A 15401-nucleotide genomic window follows, 5' to 3' on the forward strand; every position below is an offset into this window, starting at 1 on the left:
TATGACAAACATTGCTCATTGCGAATTTCCCTTGGCATTCTCAAAACTGATCAGGAGGTCTTATTTGGAAGGCTTTTGGATATGGTTAGAAATAAAGGACGGTATGAAAGTTCAAAAGACTCAATGATGGGGGTCATATACTTTACAATTCTTGGAATCGACTCTTTCAAAAACTAAAACAAACTCATGCCCCAGTTTTAGATACTGGATTTTGTTTTTGTGAATTCGTATTTGGTTGGACCGAACCATGTAAGGCTGCCTACGTATCCTTCTGTTTTAAGGAATCAGGTCAAACGTAGTTCAAACATGTGACCTAACTAATTTTTTTCATCTTTCTTTCTTTTTCTTTGTCTTTTTTTTTTTCTTTTTTTTTCTTTTCTTCTTTTCTTATTTTTTTTTTTTGTTTTCAAAACAAGTTGCCCCAACTTTTATTTTCTGGGGGCATGGACCTTTGACTGTTCTTTTTCTTTTCATTTTTTTTCATATTTTTTTTTTAAACTTTTGACTCTAAACTTGATTCCAAAAGAGGGTGGTCAAAGAAAATAATACAGACTCAAAAGGGGTAACAAAGGGTATAAAGTGTGTGGGAAGCAGAAAAAGGGCCTCCTAGCTTCGAGAATGGCCAATCATGCTATCTTTTCGCGGTCACAACATTGATGAACATGTCTGTTTTCTTGGTGTGTCGTGGTCGAAAGACACTTTCCATCCATTAATATCAAACTTTTCACCAAACTTCAATTGGTTCTTCCTCAAACCCGACATTCACAATGATTTGAAGGTAAAGATCATTAACCTCCATGGGTATGACTATTCTAGTTCCACATGAATTTTACTCGAGCTTAATTCCAAAGTATTTTGACTCTTTATTCATCCTCAAAAGTGTTTTTTTCTCAGTTATCAATTCAATACTAAATCAATTTTCTAGGATCTGGACAAAAATTTCGCATGCATGTCATGTCACTAGAACTAGCGGCGAAAAACTAAGCATAGAATGGCACAAAAGGACAAACTGTATTTCATTGAATAACGGATAGAAGGATTTGACGACAAGACAAACAAACTGAAATCTGGATAACAACTCTGGATAACCCAGATAACATAAAAGACGATAAAATAAGCTACCAAGACTCCTCCCTGGCTAAAAGAGGAGTGACTTTCCAGTTGCTAAGCGATATCTTAGCCACAAATTTCCACATCAGCATTACTACAGCATTCAATCATTTTTATTGCTTTTGATTCAGCACTCAAATTTTGATTTTTTGACCGAACCGTTCAAAATATTGGCTGTCGGATTTCAGTACTGATGGCATGGGAAATTTCAAAACAACTTATTTACCAAAGGACTTGGAAGAATTATCATGTCTCCCCATCATAAAATCATCCCGAGCAGGGCATGTCCTATTACTTAAATCTGGTAAAGTCAAACCAACATTTGCCTTCCATTTTGATTTTTCACCACAACTTGTTTACTTGCCTTTTTATGACCTTGGATGGATCAACAACAATGGTACTTGTTCCACTGGTTGAGATGTTGCTTAATTTTTGAAGGATCGTGGATTGTTTCTGTGACTTGCCATTGCAAACCGTCAAACCGACCACCTTTTACTAGCTTTTATTTCAAAACAACAAACATGTTAGAATAAACACTCTTTTTATTTTTTTTATTTTTTCTTTCACTTTTTTCTTTTTTTTTTGTTTAGATGATTCGGTCGAACCTGATGTGGGTTGCCTACGTATCATATGTAATTCGGGAAGATCAAGAATAAAATAAATAAACTAACTTTTTTTGTACTCTTTAAAAAAAATCTAATCGTAAATGTAACGACCCGACCGGTCGTTTTGAGCTCTAGCGCGTCGTTCGGCAGTTTGAGGCCATGAGAAGTTTCACTTCAGGTATTATAACTTATGTGTATGGTCTGAATTGAATTTCGGGAAGTTCAGAGTTGGATTGGAAAGGAAATTCTTATTTCGAAAGCTTTAAGTTGAAAGAATTGACTAAGATTAGATTTCAGAGTAAACGACCTCGGAATCGGGATTTGAAGGTCCCAGCAGGTTCGTATGATGATTTTGGACCTGGGCGTATGTTCGGATCAGATTTTGGATGACCCGGGAGCGTTTCGGCGCCTATTGTGGAAGTTAGCATTTTAGAAGAATTCCATAAATTTGGGTTGAAGTGTATTTCAATGTTATCGATGTCCGTTTGGAATTCCGAGTCTGGGAATAGCTTCGTATGGTGATTCCGGTATTGGGAGCGCGTCCGAAAGTGGATTTGGAGGTCCGTAGATCATTAAGGGGTCATTTGGCGAAAGTTGGAAATTTGGATAATTTTGAGAAGTTTGACCGGGAGTGGACTTTTTGATATCGGGGTCGGATTTCGATTCCGGAAGTTGGTGTAGGTCCGTAATGTTAAATGTGACTTGTGTGCAATATTTGAGGTCAATCGGACGTGATTTGATAGGTTTCGGCATCGATTGTAGAAGTTGAAGTTTCAAAGTTCATTAAAGTTTGAATTGGGGTGCGATTCATGATTTTGATGTTGTTTGATGGGATTTGAGGTCTCGAGAAAGTTTGTGTTACATTATGGGACTGGTTTGTATGATTGGACGGGGTATCGGGGGCCTCGGGTGTGTTTCGCACTACAACAAAAAGGGGCTTTAGCGGCAATAACAATCGCCGCTATATCATTTACCGGCCATTTATTATTAGCCGATGAAATTGGGGTCGGCAAACCCTTTAGTGGCGATTATCACAAAAGCTGGTAAAAGGGATGACATATTGCCGCTAAATATCATTTGCTTTAACGACAATTGTTTGCGACAATTATGATGGCTGCTAAATCCAATATAAAACGGCTACTAATGATCTCTTAGTGTCCATTTTTATAGCCGATAAATTTAAAAAGATTGTCGCTAAAAGTGCATACTTTTAGCGGTAATTGTTTTGTGGCAATTAAAATGGCTATAATATCCCTTCTGAAAAACGTATTAGTATTCCCTTTTAGCATCTATTTTAATGGCTAGTAAATTCAATTAAATTGCCGCTAAAAGTCATCTTTAACAGAAATTATAATGGCTACAATATCCTCTATGGAAACATCGTAATTTGCCCTTTTGTCGTCCATTTTTATAACTGGTAAATCCTGTTAAACGGTCGCTAAAAGTCACCAGTTATAATGGACAATTGTTTACCAATCATTAATAATACTACATCCGTTCAAAAGATGATCCAAATAACAAAACATATTAATAATAATTCATAAAAACATAATGTATCTCATTAAATCTTAACAAATAAAAGACAGTACTAATCCAAAATATTAATATCACAGTAACTTAAAAATAAACTTATATTGTTTGAAGTAAATAGCTAATGTCATTATATGACTAATCCTAACGAATAATAGTCTTCAAATAATTTATGTAACTCTTCATCATATTGAAATCTTCGACCCGCTAAATTATCGATCATCAGACTGTATGACCTGAAATTATAAAATAACTACGTCAATACATGAAATATATGAGCACGGTACATGTACGCATGCAAGCAAATCTTCTTTTTCTACTAGCCATCACTAAATATAAGAGGAATGCAAGACAGAGATAATCACACCATTGTAGACAGCAAAAACATATAAACTTTATGCAAGATTTGGAGGGATTTCACTTAAGGAGAAGTTGTAGTTCTGCACTAAATATTCTGCTCATATGAAGAGCTCCATTTACTCCCAATAAGATGAATTACCAATAGAAGTATGATGCTTATATTTCCTTCTACTTCCTAATAATTGTATATGGATTTACCAAATGTGTGCTTATACACCAACTGTGCACTTTCAGTGAACAATTAGATTTGCACTTCCAAATGTGTGCGTATATACCAATTGTATATGGATTTACCAAATGTGTGCGTATATACCATCTGTATATGGATTTACCAAATGTGTGCGTATATACCAACTGTGCACACAGCAATCAAAATCATTTCAAAGTTGGAGGGAAGGGAGATTATTGTAAGGGATAGTAATCGATTCCACTGCTTCAGTAAAGGGCAGTGTTCTTGTAAAGACTATTGCCTATTGGTAGTCATGTCATTTTGTGTACCAAACTACAATATCTGATGCTCGGCTCACAGATAAGCATATTTACTAGTTACAGAAAAATAGTTAGGCCAGTTTGGCTAATGCCATTTGCTGGATCTTTACAGCATTCTCGGAATCAAGGCCTTAAGACGGCTGATGACAACTCTGTTTGGCTGGTTACTTTGTTCTAACAGCAATGTTTATATTGTGGATAGAAGTATTAGATTTGCACTTGTAATTAGATTTACCATATGGGAAGCATGTTCTTTTGACCCATATCCATATTAATAACTTACACTCCGCACAAGTTTCCAGAGGAATTCAAGGTCCCCCAGTCAATGCTAATGTGTTTAATACTTGATTTGAATAACCCCAGGTCAACAAACAGAGTTCTGTTTTGGCTAATAACCAACAAAACTAAACAAAGGTAAAAGAAATTTTTGAGAGCAAGAGTAATAACGATGTGAGTAATAGAGCAGCAGCAGTGAGAACAACAACTAGTAGCAAAAAGCAGTTAAGGCAAAAGCATTTGGGTATATGAAACCAGATTCTAGTGATAAAATAAATTGGAGGAAAATTCAAACAGTAAAAAACTCAAACAGTAGCGCGCTAAAGGATAAAGATGTACCGTGAGAAAGTGAAGCATTTTCAGCAACAGTAGGTATCCTTAATGTTTTTGGTACTCGTTGCATAACCTGAAATAATAAAATAAGTGAATGTCAAAAAATAAAATCAAATGTGAAGCAGAAAAAATCGTGAGTCTATATATAAAATAGGCAAAATGGCCTCGTGGCCACTTAAACATGCGCCCAATTGCCAACCCGGTACACAAACTTATACATTTCCCATTTGAACACTCTAACTCCGATATTTGTTAACTAATAAACCACTTTGACCGTTGACCATGCCTATGTGGAGGCAACATAGCTCACATGGCCAAATTGTGTGCACACCACACTAAAAAAGCGTGGGAGTGTAATACTTTGATGGAAGAAGTATTTTAAAAAATATAAATAATAAAAAGATAACAAAAAGAAAAAAGAAAAAAACTAAAACTTCCTCTGTTTCTCCCGGCCCACTTCGTCCTCCTTCCTTATCCCCATTTCTTTAGTTTCATATCCCATTCCCCAGTGATCCAATTTCATCTCGTCCTCATCCCCCAGTGATCCATTTCCATCTCGTCCCCATCCCCTTTCCATTATTAATTTTTACTTGAGAAGGATTAATTTCTGTTCAATTGAGTACAAGAATGCAGAAGAAGAAAGATAGAAAAGGTTATCCTCACAATTCAATGTCGGCAAAAGAAAATCTCCGATGATGGTGCCGAAGAAATTTTTCTGGTCATTGCTCCTTTCTTTTTCTTTCTTTAAATTTTTGTGGCAGGGGATATTGAATTGGGTTATTTTTTATTTGTTTGGTCTGGGCTTGGTGGGAAGGAGGTTTAACGGAGATGGTAATTAGGGGTTTTGGGCGAAAATGGTGGCTGAAAATTCAGAGATATTTACCAGTGACTTCTCCGGCCAACTCGAGTTTTTTGGTGGCCTATCAGTTTCTTGGATTTGGGGCTTGCTCGGAGGCTTTGCCGGCAATAGCTTCTTTTACTGTGGGGGGTGGTGGTGGGGGGGGGGGGGGGACGTGAGTTCAGTGATGAAGATGACATAAAAATTTAATCTATTTATTTTTAAAATGGGACCCACAAATAACACATGACAAGTAATAAATAGTCTAACATATGATGTGTTGACATGTCACCGCAATTGATATACACGTGTTGTTGGATGTGTTTCTTAGTACTCAATCTGTCAAGTTGGAGTGTTCAAATGGGAAATATATAAGTTTGTGTACCGGGTTGGTAATTGGGTGCAAGTTTAAGTGGCCACGAGGCCATTTTGCCTATAAAATATGTCAAAGTAGCTACAACTTCAACCAGTTCAATTGATAATAAAAAATCAGAAATTCAACAAAAATTGCAACAAAATAAGTACTATTCCAGCTCTCAAAAGAAATTACACTGGAGCAAACTGCAAGCTAGTTGTCAAAAAAATGCATAACGAAAAATTATCGGCAAAACAGCTATACATAACCAAACTGAAAGCAGCTCAAACATTTGTCTGATGGACCTCGAATATCCCCAAATAGACCAAATCATACATACCTTCAATAGAAAAATACCAACTATTGACTAGGGAAAAAAAGAATTGTCTTCGAATAACTAGTACTACCTCTAACCACAAGACTACCCAAAACCAGCACCATCTTCTGCTATAAAACATAAGATGAAGGAGAAGCAGTAAGAGGCTCACAATGATCAGTCTTTAATTTATGGCCAAACCAAGTTACTAAAATATTAGATGGATTTACAGAAACTTAACTTAAGAATAAAATGTTCACTATTCCTTAACGACTCGATATATAATCAAACTGGTACATAACACAATCTATGGAATATTGAGCACAACTTAATAAAGAAGTAAGATGTTAACGAATTCTAATACAAGAGCATACCATGAGAAGATAGAGTATTTTCACTAACACTATGCATTCGTTGCGCTTGTGGTACTCGTTCATGGTCACTGTTGGCATCAGGGAGCTGATTAATATTAGCATGTTATATAACATTAATTCATAAGATCAAAATTTCTGAAAAAATATCTTAATCTTTGGAAGTTGAGTTACATGTTCAGTTGAGAATTGATTGATATTTTGGGACGACAACTCATTAGGAGCGATTTTGCACATGACTTGTCTCATCCATAATAATTCTTGTTTCATCAAACTCATTTCTTCATTTTGTTTTTCGTTAACTCTGTTAACTCTATTATCTTTTGTTCTAACCTTCATACATCATTAGACAAATCCTCTGGAACAATATTTTCTATGGAAGATTTACCACCCCACAGTATCGAAGGAGTTGGACCAAGTTACAAACCTCGAACATACCCACTTTTTTCATTTCCCAACACTTGAGAATATGCATCTCCTTTTCAAGTAACACTGTAAGGAGGCTGGTCATTCGATCTCTCACTACTACTCCTCAATCTTTCATTTATCATGTCCTGATTAGAGAGGGTTATCAAAGAAAGTAAATCCATTCAGAAACAACAAATAATTGCTAAAAAGAAATACCTTTAGATTAGGAGGAGGTATTTTGGAGGAACAAGATGCAAACAAAATCGCTGAACCTGAATTCAACTAAAACAGATGAAATTCAAAAATTAAAAGATAGAGAAAAAAATCTTACGATTGTCCTTGAAGACTCATCATCAAGTGGTCGACCATCCCTACGTTGTTTATGAGTTAAAATAAAAACTTGTGCTCGTGTAGGCTCTATGCTATTTTCAGCCTAATACAACAAAATCAATGTCAGTTATGCATGACAAAAAGTATTTTAAAATATTATATTTAGTAATTTTACATGAATACCATCTCTCCTGTTTTTTTAAAACGATTTGATTCATGAATCAATTGAAAAACCTACATTAGAGTTTTTACAACACTAATCCAAAACTAAAACTAACTCCAAAAGTACCCCAAAAAGAAAACAAAACAAAATTCAAAAGTAAGAAAACAAAAGCTAAAGTACTTGAAACTAAAAAACAAAACACTATTTAGCTAAGGGTCAAGTGTAACACTTGTTATTAGAATAACTAGTGGATATTTCACCACTAGGACAAGGAGAAGAATCCCAAAGCAAATTCGTCTTCCAAGCATCAGCAACCATATTAAAAGGAAAATTATTCATTAATGCTAAAACCACTAAATTGGATAGGTGGACTTGTTTTGTTTATCAATGAAATTTTATTTGAATAATTAGTAAAATGGCTGCTGGTTAGAAAATGATCTGATGTAGTGTTTTCAGGTACTGTTGGTGACACCCAAGAATGAGAAAGAGCTCTATGTGCAATGGAGTTTGCTTTCTTGAAAATCCTGAACTCATGCATCATCCAGTCAGTTTTAATGCCTTTTGCAGCTCTGCCTTTGTAGAAAACTAGGGATTTCTTCAAGCCAATGCATTGATCCTTCAGAAGAGTAAATTGGCCTATCAGTAGCTGTGGCTTTCCCAAAACTAGCTCCAGTTACTCGACTTGGCTGCACTATTTCTAAGGCTGTCCAACGGGACGGGCCGTCCCGTCTCGTCCTGGTCCCGTCCCGTCTTGTCCCGTCCCACTAAATTCTAAACGGGATAGGCCCATGTTAAACGGGACACGGGATGGGACGGGATGCCCATTTCGTCTCGTTTGTCCCGTCCCGTCCCGACCCGCCTGTCCCGCGTCCTATTTTTTTATTTTTTTTAAAATTCTAGCCGTTGGGCAACGACTTCAATTGCAAAAATAGTCGTTCCCAACGGCCAAAAACGGCTATAATTGGCCTCCACCCCTACCCCCAAACTTTTAATATAACCCCTAAGTTTATTAAATTACACTTTGACCTTATTTTCTACTATAAATACCCCCATCCTTCTTCATTGTTTCTCACAAAAATCAATCATTCTCTCTCAAATCTCTTACATTCTATCTATATTATTCTCTCAATTTTCTCACTATCAACTATCAAGTGAGTTTCAAGTATTTGGGCAAATTTTTGGAGCAACTTTCAAGTTTCAAATTAATTCGTCAAGTATTTAGAGCAATATTTTGGGCAATTTCTTAAAGTTTCAATATTTAATCACGGTGCACTCGTTCCATCTGCTAATTTTAATATATAATTTTTGCATATCATTTTAGTGCTTAATTTTTGTGTTTACTTTATGTGTTCTATTTTCGTATTTCATTTGTGTGTTTAATTTTTGTGTTAACTTTTTAAATTTAATTTTATATTTAAATTATGGCACCTAAAAATGTATTTGGCTTTAAAAAAACTAGTAAAAAAAGTAGTAAATGTGAAAGTAGCAGTAATCCTAATCCTAACCCTTCTCCTAGAATTAGAAATCATATAGATGAAATGACTCATATTGATGAAACTTCATTTTACCAACCCCCGCATGTTATAATATTAATTTCGGAGAACAACTAGATCATAAAACTTTACAAAGACAATTTGGCAATGATATTTTTATTGAAGACGAAGAAAATGAGGATGAAGAAAATGAGGAAGAAGATTTAGATGAAACACCCACTAGTCCCGCAACACAAGCTCCAACTCAGACTGAATCTCGGTCTGGAGCTTTACCCCTTGTACCTCCTGTAAGGGGTAAGCCCTAAGGGTGAACGTCCCAAAACATCACTTGTATGAAAATTTTTTAAACATGATAAAGTCAATCAATGTGCTACATGTGGAATATGTAAGCAAAACTTTGTGCACACCAAAAATGGTGTGACGGGGGGTGTAACTAGGCACTTAGGTAGGGAGCACAAAGCTTTATGGATACAAGCTAAAATAGAAGTCGGACTAATAGCGGATCCTAGCACCGGTACTGGCACGCCTAGTGGATCTGGCGGGGGTTCTAATTTTTTACAACAACAAATTGACCATGCTTCTGGTACTATTTTACTCCCCTATAACAAAGATAGAGATCGTGAGAACTTAGCAAAAATGGTGGCTGTCTGTGGCTTACCTTTTACTTTTCCTTCTCACCCTGCTTTTGTGCATTATATACAAGAAACTTATAATCCTGCTTTTCAAGGTTTTCCTAATACCACGGTTAGAAATGATGTTTTAAATTTCAAACCGAATATCTTCAGTATATTCATTGTGTATTTTTTCACTTAGATTGTAAAGTGTCTATCACATCTCATATAGGTCGTAGTCCTAATGGTTGTGATTATTTAACTGTTACATGTCATTGGGTTGATCATTACTGGAACATGCAAAAACGTATTATTGGTTATAAATTTGTTGATTCAAAACACACTGAAGCATATATTGCAACTACTGTTCTACAAATTGTTGATTTTTATAGACTCATTGATAAAGTTTTAAATATCACCTTAGATAATGCTTCTGCTAACACAACTGCAGCAACTAGCTTAAGAACTAAACTTTGTCCAATTAATCCAGCAATTTTTCATGTTAGATGTGCATGCCATATTTTTAACTTGGTTGTAAAAGATGGTATTGATTTATTTTCTGATGCTTGTAGTAAAGTACAACATGCTTGCGGCTATATTTTTCGTGCTAATAAAGCGAGTAGAATTCGTGAATTTGCTCAACAATGTGCTAGTGCTAACCTTCCATATAGAAAAGTTCCAAAAGATGTTTGTACTAGGTGGAATTCTACTTATAAAATGCTTAAAGTTGCTTATGATTATCGGGTGCCTACACAAAAGGTATTTAATTGCATAATGGTATCCCCGCTGATCAAATTGTTGATTCTCATTGGGATCATATCAAAGAGCTTACTAAAGTTTTAGAAAAAATTTATTATGTTACAAAATAATTTTCTGGTATATATTATCCTAATGTTACACAATTATTATGGTATATTTGTAGATGTTCTATTGTATTTGGTAAGTATAAAACTAATCCAACTTATGCACCGGCTATTAATGAAATGATTGCAAAATTTAAAAAGTATTTTTTCCCTATTCCCCAAGTTTATTTAATTTCTACTATACTTAACTCATCTTTAAAATTAAGAGGTGCAAAGGGACTTGTTCATAAAATTTATGAGAATTTAGCAATTCAAGAAAATGAACAACCATCTCTCGAAGACTGTCAAGCTAACATATATTCTTATGTTAGATCAATGTTTGATAAATATAAATCTATGGAAACAACAGGTGGTGAAACTGCTCTTTCTACTTCTAAGCCTAGAGTAGAAGCTCTATGGGAAGATATGGATGATATAACAGGTTTTGATTCCTCTATTGATGATGAACTTGATTCCTATCTTAATCAAGGATTGGAAAGTATTAAAGACGAAGAAGGCAACGAACAACTTTTGGCATGGTGGAGGGAGCGTGGCAAGACTTTTTCAACACTTTCAATAATGGCCCGAGATATCCTTGCTATTCAAGCATCATCAGTAGCATCGGAGAGTGCTTTTAGCGCGGCAAGATTTCAAATCGGAGATCATAGACATTCATTAGCGGAGGACAGCCTAGAGATTTCCGTATTATTCAGAGACTGGATTAATTCAGAAAGAAGAAATCTTGGTTTTGAAAAATTAACCACTAGGGAAGAAGAAGAATACAATGAGATACTTAGCACTGGGAGCGATGACGGCATGGAACTCATGGAACATCAATCAACATTGCCAATTTCAAAATAATGTCCGAGAGAAACTATAGATAAGTTATAACGAAATTATATAGGAGCTTACAAATATTAGTATGATAATTTGTAATTGGCTACTAAGAGGCCTAGTTCAAACAGAACCCTTCCTAGAAGGTGGCTGCGTAGATTAGGTGCTCTTCAAAAGAATTATATTTGTATGTGAGATTTGAAAGTTCTATTAATAAAATAAAAGGCTCTAAGCGTTGAATTTTTTTTATAAATTGTCTTACACTCTTACTTAGTTACTTAATGGCTTGAAATTATATTAAATAAATTATAACTCTATTATAAATTTATAATTACTAGAATATTTCATTACAAGTCTTTTGTTTTAATATTTTATAATTCTTTACTTAGTTTCCTAATTTTCGTTTAATTTTTAAGTTTATTAAATAAGTCAAAAAACTAGCCGTTGCAAACTTTAAAAACTTAGTCATTGTCAAAAAAAATAGCCATTGCCAAACTTAATGCTTAAATAATTTTTTTTTTAAAACGGCACTTAAGGCCCGCGAACTTGTCCTGTCCCATCCCGTTTGTTAGCGGGACGGGATGGGCCTACCGTTTTGTCCCGTTTATCCCGTCCCGTCCCATCCCGTTTGTTAGCGGGACGGGATGGGCCTACCGTTTCGTCCCGTTTTGTCCCGTCCCGTTTCGTCCTGTTTCGTTCCGTCCCGCCACCGTCCCGGCCCGGCCCGTTAATTTTGTCTCGTCCCGTTGGACAGCCATAACTATTTCTATACTTTCCATCCCTTGGATAGTAGAAATACCATTCTTTTTCTCCTGTTGTTGCCAACTTTGGTAGATCCTATGGATCATACTTATAGATGTCAATTTGCTTGATAAGTTCTATGGTGATAGGTTTTTGCTGAACTTTCCTCCTTAGATAAAGCCCTACTAACTCCCTTCGATCAAATATAGTGGGGAATATAGGTACTGTCACTAAACATGTGTAAGTCTAGAAAAGGACACATATACATACATACTGTAGAAGTGATATAAAAAGTGATGCTTTGCATTAGCAGGTAACAAACAAAAAATTGGATTGCTATACAAGTTGAAGGGCAATAGAAGATAATAGATAGCCAGCATAATGATATTAAAAATCATATTCTGGAACCCAATAATGTAAAGTATAAGACAACTTGGTCCACAGAGTAACCAGCGATCTAATTATTACTTACAAATTTTCCAACTTTCAGAATCTTCTTTTGAAGTTCTGTTCTTAATCAATTAATTTCGTCAACCTATTTTTGACACAATGAAGAAAGGTTTACACCCAAACCAAATATAGCAATTTATAACTATAATTACTGTCTCTTATAAAAGGGCCCTTTTCAAAAGGGTGTGCCGACCAAAGCTACTCTACAGGGACGAAGATTGAAGCAAAGTTCACCACTACTAAAATTGATGAACAAAAATTCAACTCACACTGTGTAAAAACAATCATAAACTAACAATTTCTAATCACAACCAAAACATAGCAAATTTGTAACTTTCTCCCCTCCAAACTCTGGAATGATATTTATTTGGAGCAAGAAGAGACATAGAAAAAATAGAACAGTGATTAAAAAAGAAATTTTTGAAATATATTACCTGGGGTTGGTGGCGCTATGGTGAGGATCGGCCATAGGTGGCGACTCCGCGATAGGGCAGCAACAATGAGAACTTTACAGGGGATGAGAGATTTTAATTTTTTGAAGTATTTTTTTGTAAGTTTCCCCAACTTAGACGGAAGAAATTGAAGGGAATGGGTTATTTTAGTCTAAAATTTCGGAGGGGAATCCAAAAGTAATAAAAGTCGCTTTTAATTGTTGCTATTTATTTTTATTGCCACTAAAAAGGTATATAATAGCGTCTCATGCTTATTTGCCGCTAATATTTTCGCTTACAAAACTATTTAGTGGCCATTCTTTTATTGCCGCTAATTAAATGCCACTAAAAGTCTCTTTTGTGGTAGTGTCGGGGTGGTTTCGGACCAAATTGAAGCTATTTGGACTGCTGTAGCTGGTGTCTGGTTTCCTTCTTCGCGAACACGAAGGAAGTCCCGCGTTCGCGAAGAGGAATTTGGGAGGGTGCTGGATTTGGCCTTCGCGAACGCGAAGCAGTGGACGCGAACGCGAGGCAGGAGCTGGGCAAGCCTTCGCGAACGCGGCTAAGGCGAGGCAGGAGCTGGGCAAGCCTTCGCGAACGCGGCTAAGGCGACGCGAACGCGAAGAAGAAAGGAGGAGATGGGTCCGAGGTCGTTGGCCTTCGCGAACGCGAACGCGAACGCGGAGGAGTAAGGTCTTTTGGCCATCGCGAACGCGACGAGGAGGTCGCGAACGCGAAGAGGAAATTTTGGGTCAGAGACATTTGGCCTTCGCGAACGCGAGGCATTGGTCGCGAACGCGAAGAAGGGCAGTGCTGCGCAGTGAGTTGTTTTAAACGGGATTTTGGCCATTTTCACTTCATTTCCGCCATGGGAGCCGATCTTGGAGCGATTTTAGAGCTCAATCTTCACCATCTATGTCAAGGTAAGTGATTCCCACCTATGGCAAGTTAAATACTTTGATTATATATGGATTTAGACATGAAAATTTGTAGAAATTTGAGATTTTGAAGAAAAACCTATAATTTGGTATTTTGAATTTTGACCACGAATCTGGGTATGGAATTGGGAATAAATCATATATTTGAGTTCATAAGGTTATGGGTAATGATTATCTTCGAAAATTTTCGGAATCTAGGCACGTGGGCCTGAGGGTAATTTTTATCGACTTTTCGATCGGGGTTAGAAATTGCTATAAATTGGATTATAATGAGTATTCGGGTGTATATTAATGGGTTTGCATAATTATTGGCTAGTTTTGGAGCGTTGTGTGTCGATTCAAGTTGTTTGAAGGGCTCGAAAGCCGGTTATGGAACTACGGAGCGAGGTAAGTCTCCTTTCTAACCTTGTAAGGGGGAATTAACCCTATAGGTGAAGTAAATTATTATGTGCTTCTATTTGTGGAGGCCACGTACGCACGAGGTGACGAGAGTCCGTACGTAGCTACCAGCTATGCCTACGTCCGGGTAGTTGTAGGCTCACATCATGCCTTGTTGATATTGTTATTGATTTATGTTTATTGTTTGCCTTGAGAGGGAGCGAGATTGAGTCTGCTTATTAAATGTTTTGAAAGGAGTTGAAATTAAAGAACTTAAGATTTAAAAGGTTTCATTTGAACTTTGTAATTTCGAAAAGAATTGAGGAATAATATAATAGCTGAAGAAATTTATGTGTAACCGCGTCGCATGTATGTTTCGCAAGCAGGGTAATTCCTACTACTCTCATGGGAGCGGGTCGTTCGCCTCGGTAGATTAAATAGATGCATCTATGGTTCGCGCTATTCGACCCTCTGGTAGTGCATAGTTTAAATATTTGTTGGATCGGGTCGTACGACCTCGGCATGATTTGCCCATGCTTGTATTGCTTGCCTTGAAATTTATAAATAATGATATTGCCTCCCTGGTCTGAGATGAATTGATAAATGATGAAATGTGATTTTGGAAACCTCTTATTAACAAAGGAATTGTTTACTTGATTCATGATTTTCTTGAGTTTACTGCCGTTTTTTATAAATCCACGACTAATTATATTATTAATGGCCACAGTAAGTGTCGAAGTCTACCCCTCGTCACTACTTCTTCGAGGTTAGGCGGGATACTTACTGGGTACGCATTGATTTACGTACTCATACTACACTTGCTGCACGTTTTGTGCAGGTACATATATGACTAGTGGCCTTGTGGGCGCAGAGGTGCGGTTATTACGGGGACTTAAGTGAGCTGCATCTTATGTACGACCCGCAGCTAGCAAAGTCTCCTTCAGAGTATTGTATTTTCTTCCCTGTCCAAATTTGTGTTCCGGACAATTATTATATTTTATTTTAAATTCCTAGAAAATTCTCATGCACTTGTGACACCGGGGTCTGAGATGATTATGAGATGTTCAGTATTGAAATTGGAAAATATTGTTATTTATTCTGTAAATTCATCTTTTACTAGATAAATTGAAGTAAATTTACGACTTCAAAAATATTAAAATAAGAATTTAATTAACTATTTAGTGTTGGCTTACCTGACA

At 36.3% G+C, this 15401-nt stretch overlaps 1 long non-coding RNA gene across 2 annotated transcripts; it reads right to left on the reverse strand.

Annotated features, from left to right (window-relative positions):
- Nucleotides 1-3221: 3221 nt before the first annotated feature.
- LOC107774752 (uncharacterized) lies at nucleotides 3222-13117 on the reverse strand. Of its 2 annotated transcripts, XR_012702807.1 has the most exons (6): nucleotides 12890-13115; nucleotides 7323-7424; nucleotides 7011-7137; nucleotides 6587-6654; nucleotides 4710-4776; nucleotides 3222-3481 (listed from the first exon to the last, which is right to left on the reverse strand). It is a non-coding gene; the product is annotated as an uncharacterized LOC107774752 (long non-coding RNA). The 2 variants fall into 2 exon arrangements; XR_001645588.2 differs by having other exon boundaries at nucleotides 6587-7137; nucleotides 12890-13117.
- Between the last annotated feature and the right edge of the window lie 2284 nt (nucleotides 13118-15401).

Source organism: Nicotiana tabacum, chromosome 19 (assembly GCF_000715075.1).
Source record: "Nicotiana tabacum cultivar K326 chromosome 19, ASM71507v2, whole genome shotgun sequence".
Lineage (NCBI taxonomy): Eukaryota > Viridiplantae > Streptophyta > Magnoliopsida > Solanales > Solanaceae > Nicotiana > Nicotiana tabacum.